The following is an 18,642-nucleotide window of genomic DNA, read 5'->3' on the forward strand; positions in this document are numbered from 1 at the left end:
TTGGCTACTTATAATGTGAGGGGCCTCAGATGTCGAAGCAAGGCCGTGCGAGTGCTTAGAGATCTGGTGCCCCTAAAGGTTGATATTGCCGCTATACAGGAGACCCACGTTCCACAAGAGTGTGTCGTGGTGCTCCTGTAAGCTGAATCGTCGTTTTGCAGGGAGAGGTAGTACAGACAGACGGTAAAGGATGAGCGGAAAGACATATGTAGCACACGCCTCCGCCCGACCCTTCAAGGACAATTTCCTTCGAACCCAACTCTTAACAGAGGATTTGACCTTGACCTCTACTTCCGACAAGTTTTTCTTCAGCTGGAGACCCAGTCCGAACCACAAACCAAGGATCCGGACCGGGCCGTCGGTCCAACTAAAGATGCCCGGAAGCGAATTTACTCCAGTCAAGGCACCCAACTGTAGACCCACTGACTTACTGCGATTGAAGACGGCCCCCGTAACTTCTTCATATCGAGCGAACACCTCGGTGACCACTTGAATGTCCGTGGGGCAAGACACGAACACTGTGACGTCATCGGCCAACGCGGAAACTCTGGCTCGTGTGCCTCCAAAGAGAGCTATCCCGCGCAGGACTGGTGTAGTCGCCTCGTCCCTTAACTTGCGAAGGAGGGGTTCCAACGCCAGGACATACAAGAGAGGCGACAGCGGACATCCCTGTCGTACCGACCGGAATACGGCAAAAGACTCCAACAGCTTACCTTTGATCTGCACTGCTACCGTCGGCCTGTCATACAGTACAGAGATCCACTTGCGGAAGTCCGGATTAAATCCGGCGGCCTCCAGCACAGATCCCAGGAACCTATGGTTCACCCTATCGAAAGCCTTGGACTGATCCAAACTGATCAGCACAGCTTCAGCGTCGTCTTCTGTCCCCTCTATGATCGTGCGTATCAGATGAAGATTGTCCTGAATTGATCTCCCCTTCACACATAGCTCTGGTCTGCTTCGATCAAGTCAGTGATGACAGCCTGCATCCGATTCGCAAGAACCTTGGCCAAAATCTTTAACTCTGTGTTTAGCAGAATCAAAGGCCTGAAATCGTTTAAATCTTTCTCCTCACAATGCCGTTGACCTTTCCTCAGCAATGTGATCACTCCCTTGGTCACCTGGGATGGAGCCCTGAACAAACCAATGGTTGAACATATCCTTCAGAATAGGGACCAACATGGGCGACAGCCTCAAGTAGAATTCGTAGGGTAGGCCATCAAGCCCCGGGGACTTGTTGCAGCCGACCTGCTTCAACGCAGTAATGATCTCATGTTCCACGACAAGACTATCACAGCTAGCCGCTCAAGCCGCCATTAGGCGAGGCGAGTCGGCCAAATAGCTGCCAAACTCTTCGACCCTGAGTCTGGGTAGTTGGGTGAAGCGCTCCGATAGATACTTTCGAAACCCCTCGCAAATCACCCGCGTCGACACGAGGGCATGCCCTTCCAGGTCGTTTAGATTTCGAATGTACCCGTCCGAGCCGTGCTTTAGAGCAACCTTATGCTCAACAGCGTCTACATTAATAGCCTCGTTCGAGACTTTCATTAGCCTAGCCCTAACTATCTGGCACTCGTACCGCTCGCTAGCCAAGCGGCTGAGGTCTTGTTTAGCTAGTGCTATCTCTAGGGGGTCCCCACCCTCCAATGCCTGGGTCAGCCTATTCTCTGTACGCTTCTTGGCCTTAGCCTTATCTAGTGCGAGGCGTTGGCTGTACTTGACCGAGAAACGTCTAATCTTAGCCTTGAGGCTAACCCACCACTTACTCCCGGTAACCGCCCCCACTAATGCCCGTTGGATTATCTCTGTAACCTTCAACTGGTAGTCCTCCAGCTCCAACAAGGTGCTGTTGAACTTCCAGTATCCAGCCAGTATAGACCTAGGGCTCAAGTTCAGTTGGGCCATAACTAGTTTATGGTCCGAGTGTCCTAAAAAGTGGAACGTGGGGCAAGATAGGAAATCTACATCGCCTCTTCTAACTAACATCCGATCCAAGTAAGTACTTGGATAGGAAGGTGTATTAGGATGCCACGTCCACATCTCCCGCCCCGGGTGATCCAGGCGAAATCTGTCGACCAGGTCGCACGAAGCCATCAGGTCAGACAGACTGCTGTTACACCACGCCGACCCGCTAGTCCTCCCGACCTTATCTATCCTGGGATCAAGGATGGCATTCCAATCACCCATTAAGACTACCCTCTTCGGATCATCTACAAAGCCCTCCACCCGTCGAAAAAGGAAGCCCTCTCCACAGTGGGGTTTTCATTAGTTAGCTTTAGATTCCACAGAGTGAATGAGGTATTGTGGTAAATGTTGCCAGTCAAGAGTAAAGTCGCCACAGACTCCATTTTTACTTTAGTTACAAAGACCCTGCAACACTCCCCTCCCCAGATCTTTTCCGGCCTTGTGCCTAAATTTGTTTTGTCTTTTGGAGATTGTACTTTTTTAAATGTTTTAATTTTATATTGGAATGTTTTTAATTGTAATTTTTTCTTTAAACGAAATAAATTAAATATGAAGATCAAAGTGTAGTATCTGTTCTTACTACATGCTGTACTTATGTTTCTAACTTTTCCTTGGCCACATGGCTAAGATCAAAGTGTAGTATCTGTTCTTAATAGATGCTGTACTTACGTTTGTAACTTTACCTTGGCCACATGGCTAAGATTAAAGTGTAGTATATGCTGTACTTACATTTGTAACTTTTCCTTTGCAATGGAAGGAGAAACCCTTCCATGCTAAGGCATTTTTAGTCGCATGCAAGTCACTCCATCGGTCGGTCTATAACACATTTACATTTTATTTTTTTTAAGCAAGGGGTATGGAGTAAAATTTTTGTCCCCCGATTTATCAAAGAGGGACCAATGTTTTCAATGGGTCCGTAGTCTGGATGATTGACGGATAACCGTCCATTAGTTTTTCCTGAAATTTTTATTTACTGAAGTCATCTCAGCCCATTTTTCGGTCATTTTAGTTTATCTTTAAGAATTTCATGTCAATCCTACATTCACACATTCATTCATTTCACGAGAGCACATGACTAATGGCTATTGGCCTTGTTAAACTCAGCTCAACATATGACCTTAAACGACTTTATTTTATTATACTTACTGACCGATAGCAAATGCTGACCGATAGCAAAGTTTTGAGTCGAAGGCGAAGGGGGACTGCAAATCCATTTTAATTTTAAATGGATTGTTTTGCTTTATACAACTCTCTAAATGCATGAAAGCACACCCCACATAATCAGCATCTCATTGGAATTTAAACCTATAAACAACATTACCGTAGTTGATATAAAGCACACTCTCTTTGCTCAAAAGACAGGTAGGTCTCATAGTATATACCAAACTTAAGGGATGCAATTCTCTATCTATATAAGAGATAGGTACGTCCAAGGATGGAATACTGTTGCCACATATGGGCAGGAGCTGCTAGAAAGGACTTATCCTGCCTTATTAGAGTTCAAAATAGACTTCGTAGCCTTGTAGGAGATGTCCTTTTCTCTTCCCTGCAACCTCTATCTCACAGAAGAGATGTTGCGAGTTTGTCTCTGATGTATCGTTATTTTCATGGAAAGTGTTCGACTTCAGTCTATGGTCCCCCCTCGCTAAACTTTCACAAGACACACTCGTCTAGCTGAAAACACTATCAATAATTCCCCCTCATTCTTTATCTGTGCCTAAACCTAAACGTAGATTCCATGAACAAAGCCTCTTTCTTAGAACTGCACGCCTGTGAAATTGTCTTCTGTTTTCCTGCTTTCCGGCTGACTGCAATATGGTTGTCTTCAAGTCTAACGTAAATAAGTTCTTGATGAGCTATTCCATATAAGTTATCAAATTTACCGAATTTTCATTACTATCGATTACTATATTGTCCAATTTCTACTGTACACTCTTTAACCCTTATCCTTGAGTTGCCTCTTGGCCTTGATAATGTGGTGATGCCTGTGTAAAAAAAAAAAAAAATGGAAACTAGTTATGATAATACTTACAATCTGTCTTTCAATTATACACTTTTCTCAAAAATGTAATTTGAAATAAAGTATACATTTTAAAAGCATATTTATTTTCATAATTTAAAACCTCCCTTTTTTAATAAGATCTTGATCACAATTTTAATGAATATTTTCCTGATCCTATCTATTTTAGAGTACAGTCCGCTAGGTGTATCACTCCTGAAAGCTCTACGTATCAAAGTATAATTGAACCAGTCTTTCGTTATTTGGATAGAAAACGTTCACTAAAAAAAGTCAATTACATGTAAATGATAGCGACAGTCAAAAGAATGAATCAAATCTCAGTTTGAAATTCTCATTCAAAGTAAAACGTATTAACGTGTGATAATGAATACCATGTAAACGGAGACAAAAATAAATCGAACTGAATGTAAATACAAAAAAAAATAAATTTAATCTATTTTTATTTGCAGATATTCATGGTTGAACAATTTTGCTGACATTGAACTGGTCATTTCTTTTCTAAACATTTACTGGTGAAAAGATTATTTGAACTGATCATTATTGTTCTAAACATTTACTGGTGTTGTATTTAAACTGATCATTATTTTTCTAAACATTTACTGTAAACAGATGTATTTGAACAGATCATTATTTTTATAAACATTTACTGGTCAACAGATGTATTTGAACCGATCATTATCTTCTAAACATTTACTCGTCAACAGGTGTATTTGAACTGATCATTATTTTTATAAGCATTTCCTGGTGAAAAGATGTATTTGAACTGATCATTATTTTTCTAAACATTTACTGGTGAAAAGATGTATTTGAGCTGATCATTATTTTTCTAAACATATACTGGCCAACAAATGTATTTGAACTAATTATTTTTCTAAACATTTACTGGTAAACATGCATTTGAACTAATTATTTTTATAAATATTTACTGGTGAAAAGATGTATTTGAACTGATCATTATTTTTCTAAACATTTACTGGTGAAAATATTTATTTGAACTAATCATTATTTTTCTAAACATTTACTGATGAAAAGATGTATTTGAACTGATCATTATTTTTCTAAACATTTACTGATGAAAAGACGTATTTGAACTAATCATTATTTTTATAAACGTTTACTGGTCAACAGATGGATTTGAACTGATCATTATGTTTATAAACATTTACTGGTGAAAAGATGCATTTGAACTGATCATTTTTATAAACATTTACTGGTTAATTGATGTATTTTAACTGATCATTATTTTTCTAAACATTAACTGATGAAAAGAGATATTTGAACTGATCATTATTTTTCTAAACATTAACTGACGAAAAGATGTATTTGAACTGATCATTATTTTTCTAAACATTTACTGATGAAAAGACGTATTTGAACTGATCATTATTTTTCTAAACATTTACTGATGAAAAGAGGTATTTGAACTGATCATTATTTTTATAAACATTTACTGGTGCTAAGATGCATTCTTGTGAAATATGTGAATATACTTGTTCTGATGAATCAGATTTCATAACGCATATGGAAACTCACAGTGCAGAAAATTCATATTCTTGTGAAATATGTGAATATACTTGTTCAAATAAAACAAATTTAGTAATACATATAATAACTCACGGTGCAGAAGGTGCATATTCTCGTGAAATATGTGAATATATTTCTTCTGATGAGTCAAATTCAATAACATATGTGGAAACTCACAGTGCAGAAAATTCATATTCTTGTGAAATATGTGAATATACTTGTTCTGATGAATCAGATTTCATAACACATATGGAAACTCACAGTGCAGAAAATTCATATTCTCGTGAAATATGTGAATGTATTTCTTCTGATGAGTCAAATTCAATAACATATATGGAAACTCACAGTGCAGAAAATTCATATTCTTGTGAAATATGTGAATATACTTGTTCTGATGAATCAGATTTCATAACACATATGGAAACTCACAGTGCAGAAAATTCATATTCTCGTGAAATATGTGAATATATTTCTTCTGATGAGTCAAATTCAATAACACTTATGGAAACTCACAGTGCAGAAAATTCATATTCTTGTGAAAAATGTGAATATACTTGTTCCGATGAAATAAATTTAATAACACATATGAAAACTCACACAGAGAAAAAGACATATTTATGTGAAGTGTGTGATTATTCATGTTCTAGAAAATCATATTTAAAGTCACATATGAAAATTCACACTGGGGAGAAACCATATTCTTGTGGAGTGTGTGGATATTCTTTTTCTAGGAAACCAGATTTAGTGATGCATAAGAAAATTCACACTGGCGAAAAACCATATACTTGTAATATGTCTGAATATTCTTGTTTACGGAAATCACAATTAGTGAAACATATTAGAACTCATACTAAAGGAAAGCCATATTCTTGTAGAATGTGTCCATATGCTCTTTCTGCGAAATCAAGTTTAGTGAAACATATTAGAACTCATACTGGGAAAAAACCATATTCTTGTAGAATGTGTGCATATTCTTGTTCTGCGAAATCAAGTTTAGTGAGACATATGAGAACTCACACTGGGGAAAAGCCATATTCTTGTGATATTTGTGAATATTCTTGTTATTTCAAATCAAATTTACGTACCCATATGAGAATTCACAGTGGTGAAAAACCATATGCTTGTAAAATATGTGAATATTCTGCTATTCAAAAAACAAATTTACTGAAACATATGAGAACTCACACTGAGAACTTGAATGCCTACTAGACACTATCCTCGAGTTTCTAAGGTCTCTCTGTACAGGGGTTTGTCAGAACAACCTGGTATGAGGATACATTTCAATAGAAGTAAACCCTGACCAAATATTCAAAATCACATAGTATTCTCTGCCCAAATTAGATATCCTCACTATGGTTAATCCACATTAGCTTTTACGAGGAATGGTGCACTTTCTCCAAGTGATATTACCTCAAGTAACAGCACAAAGCTGGATACTCCACCAGACTAGATAAATTCTTGTTCTGGAATCCAGTAAAACCAAGAGACCAAAATGAAATATATACTACAATGTATAAAAATTATTAATTGGGGAAAGGAAAATTATGTTCTCAATTCCTTTACTAACTCAGTGTTTGAGAGATAAAGAACTTACATGGAACATTCGAATATTTATGACTCTTTATGAACCTTAATGGAACATCAGCATTCATTTTGAAGGAGGAAATAATGTATGGAATAATGCAACTCATGAGACACAGACAAATAATGATAATAATAATGATGATAATAATAATGATAATAATAATAATAATAACAATAATAATAATGATAATAATAATAATAATGATAATAATAATAATAATAATAATGATAATAATAACAATAATAATAATGATAATAATAATAATGATAATAATAATAATAATAATGATAATAATAATAATAATGATAATAATAATAATAATGATAATAATAATGATAATAATAATAATAATAATGATAATAATAATGATAATAATAATAATAATAATAATGATAATAATAATAATAATGATAATAATAATGATAATAATAATAATAATAATAACAATAATAATAACAATAATAATAATAATAATAATAACATTAATAATGATAATAATATTAATAATAATAATAACAATAATAATAATAATAATAATGCGAAACAGGGTTGTTATGAGTATATAAACACAACAGGTATAACAGCACAAACCAGAAACAGGTACTACACTTTCATTTTAATTTAATGTCGAAACAGCTTTTTTTAGACAATTTAATGGCAGTGATAAGGATGAAACATATAAAAAAGAAAACAATTTATTGATAAAGAATAAAAGCTAATAAAAAAAGTAGAAACAAGTAGTTTTTACGAGTTTACAATTCTGCGGAGATTTAACACGTTTTATATGGAAAAAAAACTACTTAATGGAGGGGGCACTCTCATATAAAAATCACCGAGAAAGACACGTTGACATTATTTCAATGGAGAAGTAAATGCATGGGAGAATGCACTTCATGACAAGTAACGACTGTGTTTTCCCGCCAGAATAATGATAACCCGAATCATGGCACACACGAGACCTCAAAACAGGAACAGATACTACACGTTAGTTGTTGTTCTCTGGGTTCTGCGTATACGCCTAACAGGATTACGTTTGAAACCATAAGGTCACATAAGTTTACTCTAATCAAGTTAGATAATTTGCAACTTTCATAATGTATTTTTGTCACTTAACTGAATTCACCGCTTTCTCCATTTTTTTCTTTCTGAATTGTAATCGTAGGGTAAAGTGGAGAATGTACCCTTCCACCTCTTGCTGTGTTCAACAAAAAATGCTGTTCTTGGTTCGACCTTTTTACACCAGATAGCCTAGTAGCGTGTGTGGAATCATTAAAATGGAGATTTGACTTGTCTGCCAGTGCGAACTTCTGCTCTGATGCTACCTTCTTTGATGTTCGATATTTTAAAGCCCATCTATCATCTGCCTGGCAACCATATCGTTTAAATAATCCATAATTTATAAAATTTGTCTTGGCCACGCTCTCAATAAGACATTAGTTACTGATTCATGGAGTGGAATTTCTGTCGATGGACTACTTCCAATTTCCATACCTCTTTGTATCAAGCTCAGGTGTCCATAAATAACATTGGGATGACTGCAAACTATTTCCTTAATCTGACGCTCAACAAGTTGCTTCCATAAAAGCATCCTTTCTTGTTCCAGGTTATTTTGATGGTGAATATTTCCAATATGACCAATGTCATTTGCACGAATTGTTAAATTGTTTAAAGTTCGTAGTGGATTATAATGGTAGTGTGCATTAAGAAAAGTTATTCTTCCAGCTCCTAACAAAATGCAAATGTCTGCGATATATATATATTTATATGTAATCAACTTTTTCTTCACCATATTCCTTCTACTTCACTTTTTTGTGTGATCAAGTAAGATCTTTGACTTACATGTTGTTTCATCAAATACTTTTGCATGCAAAATCCGATCCCGTATTTTGCTAATTCCTACCCTCTGATGAGAAGGAAAGTATTTCTTCGAAACTCCACGGATTAAGGACTATCCACTTATCTAGTGTTTCCTTTTCAGATTAAATATGTTTTTAACTCATTTCAAAGTATTTTTTACATGTTTTATTTACTGTTTGCTCATATATATATATATATATATATATATATATATATATATATATATTTATATATGAAATCTTTACAATGTAACTAACGTATTTATATATATATATATATATATATATATATATTTCTTTTAAAAATATATATTTTAGGGAATAAAATACGTTAATTACATTGTAAAGATTTCATTTATATATATATATATATATATATATATATATATGGAATCTTTACAATGTTTTTAAGCTCAAACCGAAATGCAAATGTTTTCGATGTGTGTGTATATATATATATATATATATATATATATATATATATATATATATATATATATATATATATATATATATATATATCGCTGATACTTATACATCAGGGGAGTTCGCCACTAATTACTTCCTGTTAGGCTCATGTTGTCATTGACAGACACCTCATAACAATGCAATTACTGTTCTCATCTTAACATGATAGGAAAACAATTTATTAAACGTCGATTGAAACTGTGTAGTGATGCCACCGTCTTCAACCAAAAATTACGTAGGGAGTTTATGCAGAGATTGTGTCAAATTGGAAATCAGTTCAACGTTAACAAACGTTATTCCTGGCTCTGGCTTTTTTTACCTTGTTTTCATCATATAAAAATATTCAATATATACTTATTTTTTTGTTTATTTTGTATTTTCAACCTTGTTTTCATTACATAAGGATATTCAATATATACTTATTTTTGTTTATTTATTTTTTGTTTTCAACTTTGTTTTCCTCACATAAAGATATTCAATATATACTTTGGTTTTGGTTTATTTATTTTCAACCTTTGTTTTTATCACATAAAGATATAGAATATATACTTTGGTTTTGGTGTATTTACTTTCAACCTTTTATCACATAAATATATTCAATATATACTTAGTTTGTATTTATTTTTATTTTCAACCTTGTTTTCATTACATAAAGATATTCAATATATACTTAGTTTGTATTTATTTTTTCAACCTTGTGTGTTTGTGTGTGTGTGTGTGTGTGTGTGTGTGTGTGTGCATTTTTGTGTATGTCTACAAAAGGCTTTTTTCCGGCGAGTTCTTACAACTTTTTATATCACGTTGAAATCATAATATCTACGAGTTAATAACGGGGCCCGACTGTCTATTTAATTTGCCCAACTTTGAAAATCTAAATATTTGGACCGCCGCATGTGAATTCGGCTTTTTCGTATAATAAAAGCTAAACTAATTTTGAGCTGGCGTCATTGTTCCGGTCGCGATCGCCGGGAACGTCCAAAAGCAATCAGCTTTGATCAAAGTGGAGTTTCTCCTTATATCAGACAATTGCTATTCAATTTGGACAATCCCCTTTAAATGGGGAGCTAGTTTCCCCCATCATCTTGGGGAAGCCAAAACTGCTCAGCATTGAAACAAAGTAAACAAACACCAAAAAGCTGTCCTGCAGTAAATAAAAAACGGCCACGTCATCGGAATGCTCCCGTGATGACCTCATTAAGTGGCCACCTGTCAATCAAACCTCTTTGACTCACTTTTAACCCTTAACTTAACACGCTTATCCAATCCTTTCCCCTCGTGGCCGATATAATTACGTGGCTGGCTTTTTCCCCTTTCGTTTCAATTTCGCGTCAAGGCTTCGGGGTTCAACCCTACCTTCCTACTAAAACTTTTTTCTCTTTTGCCACGTTTTTTTAAACACACACACACCTCCAAACACCTGGGCAACGCTGGGTAACCCCCGCTAGTAATGTATAAATATGAAAATGCATAAATTTAGATTTGCTTTATTATGAAAATCGATTATAAGCGTTGTAAACTATACCAAGTAAAATATTCTTACTGGAACATTAGAATAAAACTTAAATGAATTCGATATAACACAGCTTACTTTGGAATGCCCATAGCCAAGGTCGGAATGCTTATCACGCTGTGATAATGGTAGAAATCACTTTAAACTCTCAACGCAAAGCTGAAGAGACATTACTCAAAACGGCAAAGTAGAAAGTTGATTGGAAAGCCATCGGGTAAAAATCTGTTCTTTTCTTGCAGATCAATGTTCCCACACGGAAGTTCTATAGCAAACTCTACATCTCCAATGAAATACTTTAGCTTGGGCATCTGCCATTGCTTAGGCAGCATGCATGCCACAGATTTAAAGCGGCAATTGAAGCACACAGAAGTTCTATAGCAAACCCCTCTCTTTACTTCTACTTGCGTAGCTGCCATTGCTTAAGCGCCATGCATGCCACAGATTTATCTGACACAAGTCCAGGACACACAGGCAAAAGTTTTTAGAAATATTTGCAAAAAAGAAATAGCGACAGCTAAGAGAAATCATCAGAAAAGGCATTGAACGATGGAAATAAGGAAGTCGAGATTTCTGAAAAAATATTAAGCAACATCGAACAATCAAAAGCATTTGCACCTGATCTCATTTCGGCTTTACTTCTCAAGAAATGATCCGCTGAGATTGCTTTAGTTCTCTTCAAACTCTTTAACAAATGCCTTAACAAATTTTGCTTTTTCTGACTGCAGGAAACCTGCTTCTGTGGTACCAGTTTACAAGAATTCTGGCGAAAGAACTGGCCCAATAAATTATTGCCACATTCATCCCCTCCCTCTTTTCGCCAAAATATGAGTCCACAATTGATCAAGCCCTTGCCCACCACTTTAGAGTGAGACGAACAATATGGATTTAGGCAAGCCTGTTTTACTGCTGATATCGTAACTGTAATCTCTGAACGTATTTACCATGCACTAGATAAGGCAGGGAAGGTAGGGTGGAAGCCCTAGATATATCTAAGTCTTTTGACAAAGTATGGCACAAGGCTCTCCTCAGGAAAATCTGATCATATGGAATCATTGGACGAATATTTAACATAATTAAATCCTTTTTACATAAGAGAGGAATCGCGGTCGTCCGAACAATATGATGCAAATGGGGCTGTACCTCAAGGGTCGATCTTTATTATTCGTGGTAATCATAAAGGACATCCATGATAAAATTGGTTTTGGAATGCGTATATAACACCACACTCTATAATGGCACGTAAGGAAAATGTACGAACACATATCTACGTCAATGTCGAAAATCCTAGAGGAAGACCTCCAGACTGTAGTGGGGACAAAAATGGATAGTAACATTCAATGCTTGCAAGACTAAGTTTCTTTTCTTTTATGATTACAAGAAGCCTTTTCACCCATTAATAGTTGTGACTGATGAGACATTGCCTGAAAGTAATTTGTTCAGACTCCTCGGCTTAACGTTCAAAGGGAACCTGAGCTCGAACAGATACATCAAGGGTATTGCCGCAGCTGCTCCAAGGAAGCTAGGCTCTCTTTACCATGCTATAAAGATACTTAAGCCTAAATGTATCCTGTAAATCTACACGGTCACAATTCGTCCATGTATGGAGTATTTGGGGTGGTACATCTAATACTAGTTTCTTACTCCTAGAAGGGTTCAAAGGAGAGCCGCCAACCTAATAGGTTCCTACGTTTCAGCTGGATTCAGCCTCTATCCCACCGAGGAAATGTTGCATCCCTCTGCCCGTGTAAGAAGTATTTTAATGGTAGACTTTGGAATTCCTTCCCGGGTGCATGCTACCCTTACTGTACTGACATACAGACGTACAAATGTTATATTAACAAACATATTGCTGCTCAACTCCCAACACAGTATCCCTGCAATTATGTCCCAGATAGTAGCCCCCTACATCAAATGGTCCTGGATATGAGCTTAAACTATATCCGATGGTAAGGCCCCAGTTTGCGGGCTTTGGGGAGTGTGGAGCCACCCCTTAATTGCCATTGCTCCAAGGTCCACTCTGACCCGGAGTGGTAGTACCTGTTAGGGTCCCAATTTTGGATTAAATAGAAACCGACTTGAAAAAATATATATTTTATTAAAAAAGAAATTCTGAATCACTGGATTCGGCATTAAATAACCTGAAAACGGTTGATATGCCGTAAAACAAAAACAGCCAACCAACCTACATCAAAGTGCAACTGAGCCCTACATGAAAATTGCTTTGTTTGGGGTAAAAACGCAATAAAAAAAGGAAAGTGGTTAGTAGTTAAAAGCGTTTCTGTGTAGAAACATTGATGAAAAGTGTTCAGTGGATACGTGTTGAAGTTCGTAGTTGGAGCGCGCGTCCATGTATGGATGAGGTAAAAACTTGTGTATCACATGTAGAGATAGCCATCTCGGATAGTTTATCACGTTCCAATGACGAGGGATGTGCTGTCAGCAGGAACTATGAAGAAAGGGAGAGTGTATTGCCGGTTTAACCTTTTATGTCGTCATGTGATTGGAAGCTTCTGATTTCATTTCACGTGATTATTGTTATTTATTCATGTGCATGAGTAGATTGTTGGTGTTTTTAACTCACACGCACACACACACACACACATACATATACACACATATATATATTATATATATATATATATTATATATATATGTGTGTGTGTGTGTGAAATGCGTGGGTGTAAAACATCACCAATCTACATATGCCCACGAAAAACACAAATAATTACATGAAAAATACATATATTTTTCATTCTTTTTTTTTTCACTCTTGCTTTTTTCTTTGTGAACATTTGTCTACACTTATCAGTTTGGCTTTTTGGAGGGACGTTCGGCTTCAAATATTTATTATAGTCAGGCAACCCAATTAGGGTCAGCTATTTGACACATTTACCCTTTTTTATATTCTTACCTTGTGCTGGACAAGTTGAGTGTTGAAAATTATTCATAATATTGGCAAGTAAGCTGTCCGACATCTTTTTTGTCTGCCGCGTGTGCGGGTATTTGAGGGTTCGTGGCAGCTATTTTGCTGTCGACATCTACAGCAGTTTTCTTTACCACAGCTATTGATATTTTTATGGTATTTTGGGGTGTGCGGCAGTTGTTATCATCGCTACTGTCGGTGTGTCAGAAACCGACATTAAAAATGCGTGCAAAAATTGAATAATTCGACCTCCTATCTTTCAAAGCTTATAACTACTTGAAAAATGTAATTCAAGCCCTTTTTTTCAATTAAAGGAGCACAGACCAAATTTTAAAAAAATAACAGGCTTAATAGAAAATTATGCAATATTTGTGTTTTTTAATCGGTTTTCTTTAAAAAATATTTAAAGAAAATCAACGTATTTTAACTTGTTCTGATAAACATATACATATATAAATTCCAAAAAATCACTTACCTATAAAAAATACTATTCAATGGATACTTACATACTTCATTGTTAAGAATTTATCCATATTTATATTGTAGATTCCATTATTTTTAAATAAAAGAATTTTTTAAACAACTATTTGAAAACCCCACTATTACGTAACCATTGTTACGTTGTAAGCGAAACGCCGGAAGTGATATTTGTTCTTGTTTGGAAATACGGATGGACAGAATGACATAAAAACTGGACGTTCGTGTTAGTCGTCTAGCCGTGTGCGTGAAGAAATATGTGTCAGCATAGGTAAAAACTAGTCACATTTTACTTACTAAAACGAGTCGAGGATTTTTTTTTTCTTTTCTCAAAGAAATACATGAGTTTTTGATTTAATATATTTTATTTATGGAGTGATTTTTTTAAAAATATCTACAAAATAAAATTGAATGAAATACAATTAATTGTCGTAATTAAACAAAACTTTCTCTGCAGTATAAGAATATTAAAAGGTTTCACTTAAAAAATTCAATGTTGTTTAAAAAAAGGTTTAAAACTTTGTAATTTATAGGTAAATTTGCAAATAACTGGGTTTTTTGTTTTGTTTTAAATTAGCTTATTTTAGCTATTGATCTTTTATCTTAAATTTGTGATATATAAATTTGAGGTGAGAAAATTAATTATTTTCATTTTAATAGACATTTCAAAATGGGGGGGGGGGGTGAATTCAAAAGAAACGCTTGTCCAGAAGATTATATTCGTTTTATTGGAACGAGCATAAAATTTCACATTTAACCTGAAAATATCGTAAAAATTGAACCAATAGAAAAATTTTGATAGATTTTTAAATTGAATAAAAAAAAAAATAACTCGTAAAATTCAATTAATTTCATTACGTAAACAAAATGGCTGCATAAAGGCGCGCAGACACTTTGTAAACACTGGTTTTGAGAAGAAAAAATAGTTCTATTATTTTTTAAACGATTTTAAGAGTTTATTGTGGAAGTATATTTCTTAAAGAAAATAAACAACCCATTTTATAAAGAGAAATTACGAGTTTTTTTTTTAAATATTTTATTCGCTGTTTTTTGTTAGGGGTGTAACCCCCCCCCCCCCAAATTCTGACACACCTATCGCTACCGTTAAGTGTGTTTAGTTCTTTTTGTTTCATGTCTGCGGTACGTCGCCCGTCCTGAACTTAGGTTAAGTGTTAAGTATTTCCTGTAAGCCTTTATTGTAACTTCAGAATATGAACATATCTCTGTTGAACGGTCAGTATTTTTAACATCGCACGTGGTAGCCTAGTGTTGTACGTGTGTAGACTGACGTCCGGGCTTTGCAAGTGAAATTCGACATTTTCGGATGAAGTGGAGTTTTTTTTTCTGGCAAAATGATAGGTAAATGACTTTTTAAAAAAAAATTGTATTCGTTTGATATAAGCAATTTATTTTCTGTAATGCCTATTCTTTTCTGTAAAATTGTAAAAAATGTCTACAAGTTTAGTACATAATGGAGAAAAGTAGCTTTCCCTTTTGTTGTCGTTAATGTCTGAAGCAATTAATAGATTTTCGAGTTTATCCATTTTTCCAACGAATGTGGTCATCTTCTGGTCAGCTTGCGGTGAAAAAATTTAGAAAACCACATCATTACCCATAGCTATCATTACCCGCTTATAACTACTTGAAAAATGTAATTCAAATCCTAATTTTTGTTTCAATTAAAGGAGCAAAGACAAAAAAAAAAGAAAAAAAAACAGATTTAATAGCAAATTATACAATATTTGTTTTTTTTTTAAATCGGTTTTCTTAAAAAAAAAGATTTGAAGAAAATCAACGGAATTTTACTTACTTCGATTATAAAAAAATCGATATAAATTCCAAAAAATCACTTACCTATGAAAGATACTATTAGTAAATCCCTTGTTCTGACACCCTGTTTTGTTAAGTTTCTATCATTAACAATAGAACAAGACAAATCATCGTTGAGACCCAAAATGACCGACCAAGTCTCGTTTATTCACGTTTATGTTCGAGAGTTAACATTTTAAATAAAAGAGTGTTTGAGCAAGTCACACAGCGAGCAGTAGATTGTAAAATATTGATTTGTGTCCTTTTCTATTCTCTACCATATTCACACCCGGGAGCACAGACAGTTTGGCCCTCTTGCACTTTAGGCAACTGGAAATAAGGAAGATAGAAAAGGGACAGCAGTCGTCTGACACTGGTTGAAAGAATGCCATTGATTGGATAGAGAAATTATGACGTCATTTTATTAATAAACAATTTCTTAAACAATGTTTTACGCGTAATTTTAATTAATTAGAAACAATAAAAAGATACGCTATTGAAATTGACAGTATTAGAAAACATTTTTTTTTTAATAAATGATAGTTTTAGAAATAAATAAATACATGCATGATAAAAAGTACTTGTTTATATTTAGTATAAAACAGTTGTTTTTTTTTAACCAACCAAAAATAATTATAACTGATATTGTTCTCTGATACATATTATTGTACGCGGTAATATTTAATTGAATATAAAATGTAGTTTAAAATAAAAGTAAAATAGTTCACTATAAGTCAGCGATCGAATTGTTACTTAAATGACTAACTTTTAAAAATGCTTCTACATTAATTATTTTTATACTATTATTAAATGCTTATTAAATTCTTTTACAATAATTTCAATTCTTAAATTCTATCTTAACTTAATTTTTTTTTTAATTCTAAAAATACTATTTATTATTAAATACTTAGTTATTAAATTCTTTTCCAATTCTTTTTCAACAATTTCAATTTTTATCAATATTTCATGGTAATGACGTCATAATTTCTCTATCCAATCAAATTGCATTCTTTCAACCGGTGTCAGACGACTGCTGTTCCTTTTCTATCTTCCTACTTTCCAGTGGCCTAAAGTGCAAGAGGGCCGACATTTTACAACATCACACTATTTCCCTATCAAAGGAGGCATAATGCATGGGAGAGCACAACCCGTGACAAATAAAGCCTTTCTTGAAATGATGATAACGCGAAACATGATTGAAATGAGTAAACATGTTAGAAACATGTACTAATCCTTTATCGTTATTCGTTAAATGCTGATTTTATGTAAAACACGCAGGCTAATAATTAGCACGTTTAAGTAAATCCTCTCTTGAAATCGCTACAATGATGATAACGCGAAACATGATTGAAATGGGCAAACAAATTAGAAACAGGTACTACTACACTTTCCTCGTTACTGTAATGCTGATTTTGTGTAAAACACGTAGGTTAATTAGCAGGTTTAACTTTGGAATCATGAGTGAGGATGTTCATCGTAATTTAACCGAATCGAGTTGCAAGTCCCATTACGTAATCATGACGTCATTGCTTAATTTCTTTGTCCAAATCTATTTTTGTCATTTGACTGACTTTGCCTTTTTTGCAATTCCTTCCTCTTATTTGAGTTGATTATGTTAAATATTCAGTTTTACATATATATATTTTTTTTAATATGAGGATTATTTGGATTAATTAGACTACTGTTCACATTTTGGATGTGAACTGTAGTTCGACTACTCCAAATAATAATGAAATGTTTAATCTAAAAAATAAACTTGATTTTTAAAGATTCATATATTTATTTTTTAATGAATTGAAGACGAAATAAAAAAAAAATTATAATAGAAATACCCCAAAAGGTTTAAGATTTGACAAATATAATCTAAACTTGATATGAAAACGGAACGGACATTTTTACACAAGGAACGAAATAATGATTTCACCGTGGTACGATCAACATAGATTCATTGTTCTTGAGCAGTTGATTTTTTTTTTTTAAATAATTGCACGTTTAAATCGTGACTTTCATATTTTAAATTTCATTATTTTCATATGTTTTATTTCTTAATGAATTGGACACACAAAACAAAAATTGTATTAATTTACTAAAGAAATCCTAACAAACAAAACAAATTTTCTGTTTTGAACACAAAAGAAAAAACGACACTTTTCTCGTATTTTAATCCCTGAATGAAAGGTAAGTTTCTTTTTTTCTAAAAACTTTTTAAGATATAATTTAACAACTTAAAAATTATGTTAAATATTAAAATACGTTTTTTTTTTATTGCAATCAAATATGAAAGGTAATTTATTTCTTACGCTTTTAAAAAATCTCTTTGAATAACGTTTAAAATAATCTGAAAAGAAAAGCAGTTTATTTTGCGCTTCAGGAATTTTGATTCTTAAAAAAATCTTAAACATTTATTTTTATTGCAGTCTAATAGAAATAATGATTCCGCTTTTTAAAACAAACTTGAATAAAACTCTATGAACTTCCGATTAAAAAAATCTTCCTTAAAATATA

At 34.0% G+C, this 18,642-nt stretch overlaps 1 protein-coding gene and 1 pseudogene across 1 annotated transcript in view; one reads left to right on the plus strand and one right to left on the minus strand.

Moving 5' to 3' along the window:
* Positions 1 to 18,642, minus strand: part of LOC145270272 (uncharacterized) — a 102,474-nt gene that overhangs the window by 40,604 nt on the left and 43,228 nt on the right. The gene's annotated exons all lie outside the window — the stretch shown is intronic.
* On the plus strand, positions 2,569 to 2,734 carry LOC145271828 (U2 spliceosomal RNA; annotated as a pseudogene).

Source organism: Euprymna scolopes, chromosome 46 (assembly GCF_053919585.1).
Source record: "Euprymna scolopes isolate OS-2025 chromosome 46, ASM5391958v1, whole genome shotgun sequence".
Taxonomy (NCBI): Eukaryota; Metazoa; Mollusca; class Cephalopoda; order Sepiida; family Sepiolidae; genus Euprymna; species Euprymna scolopes.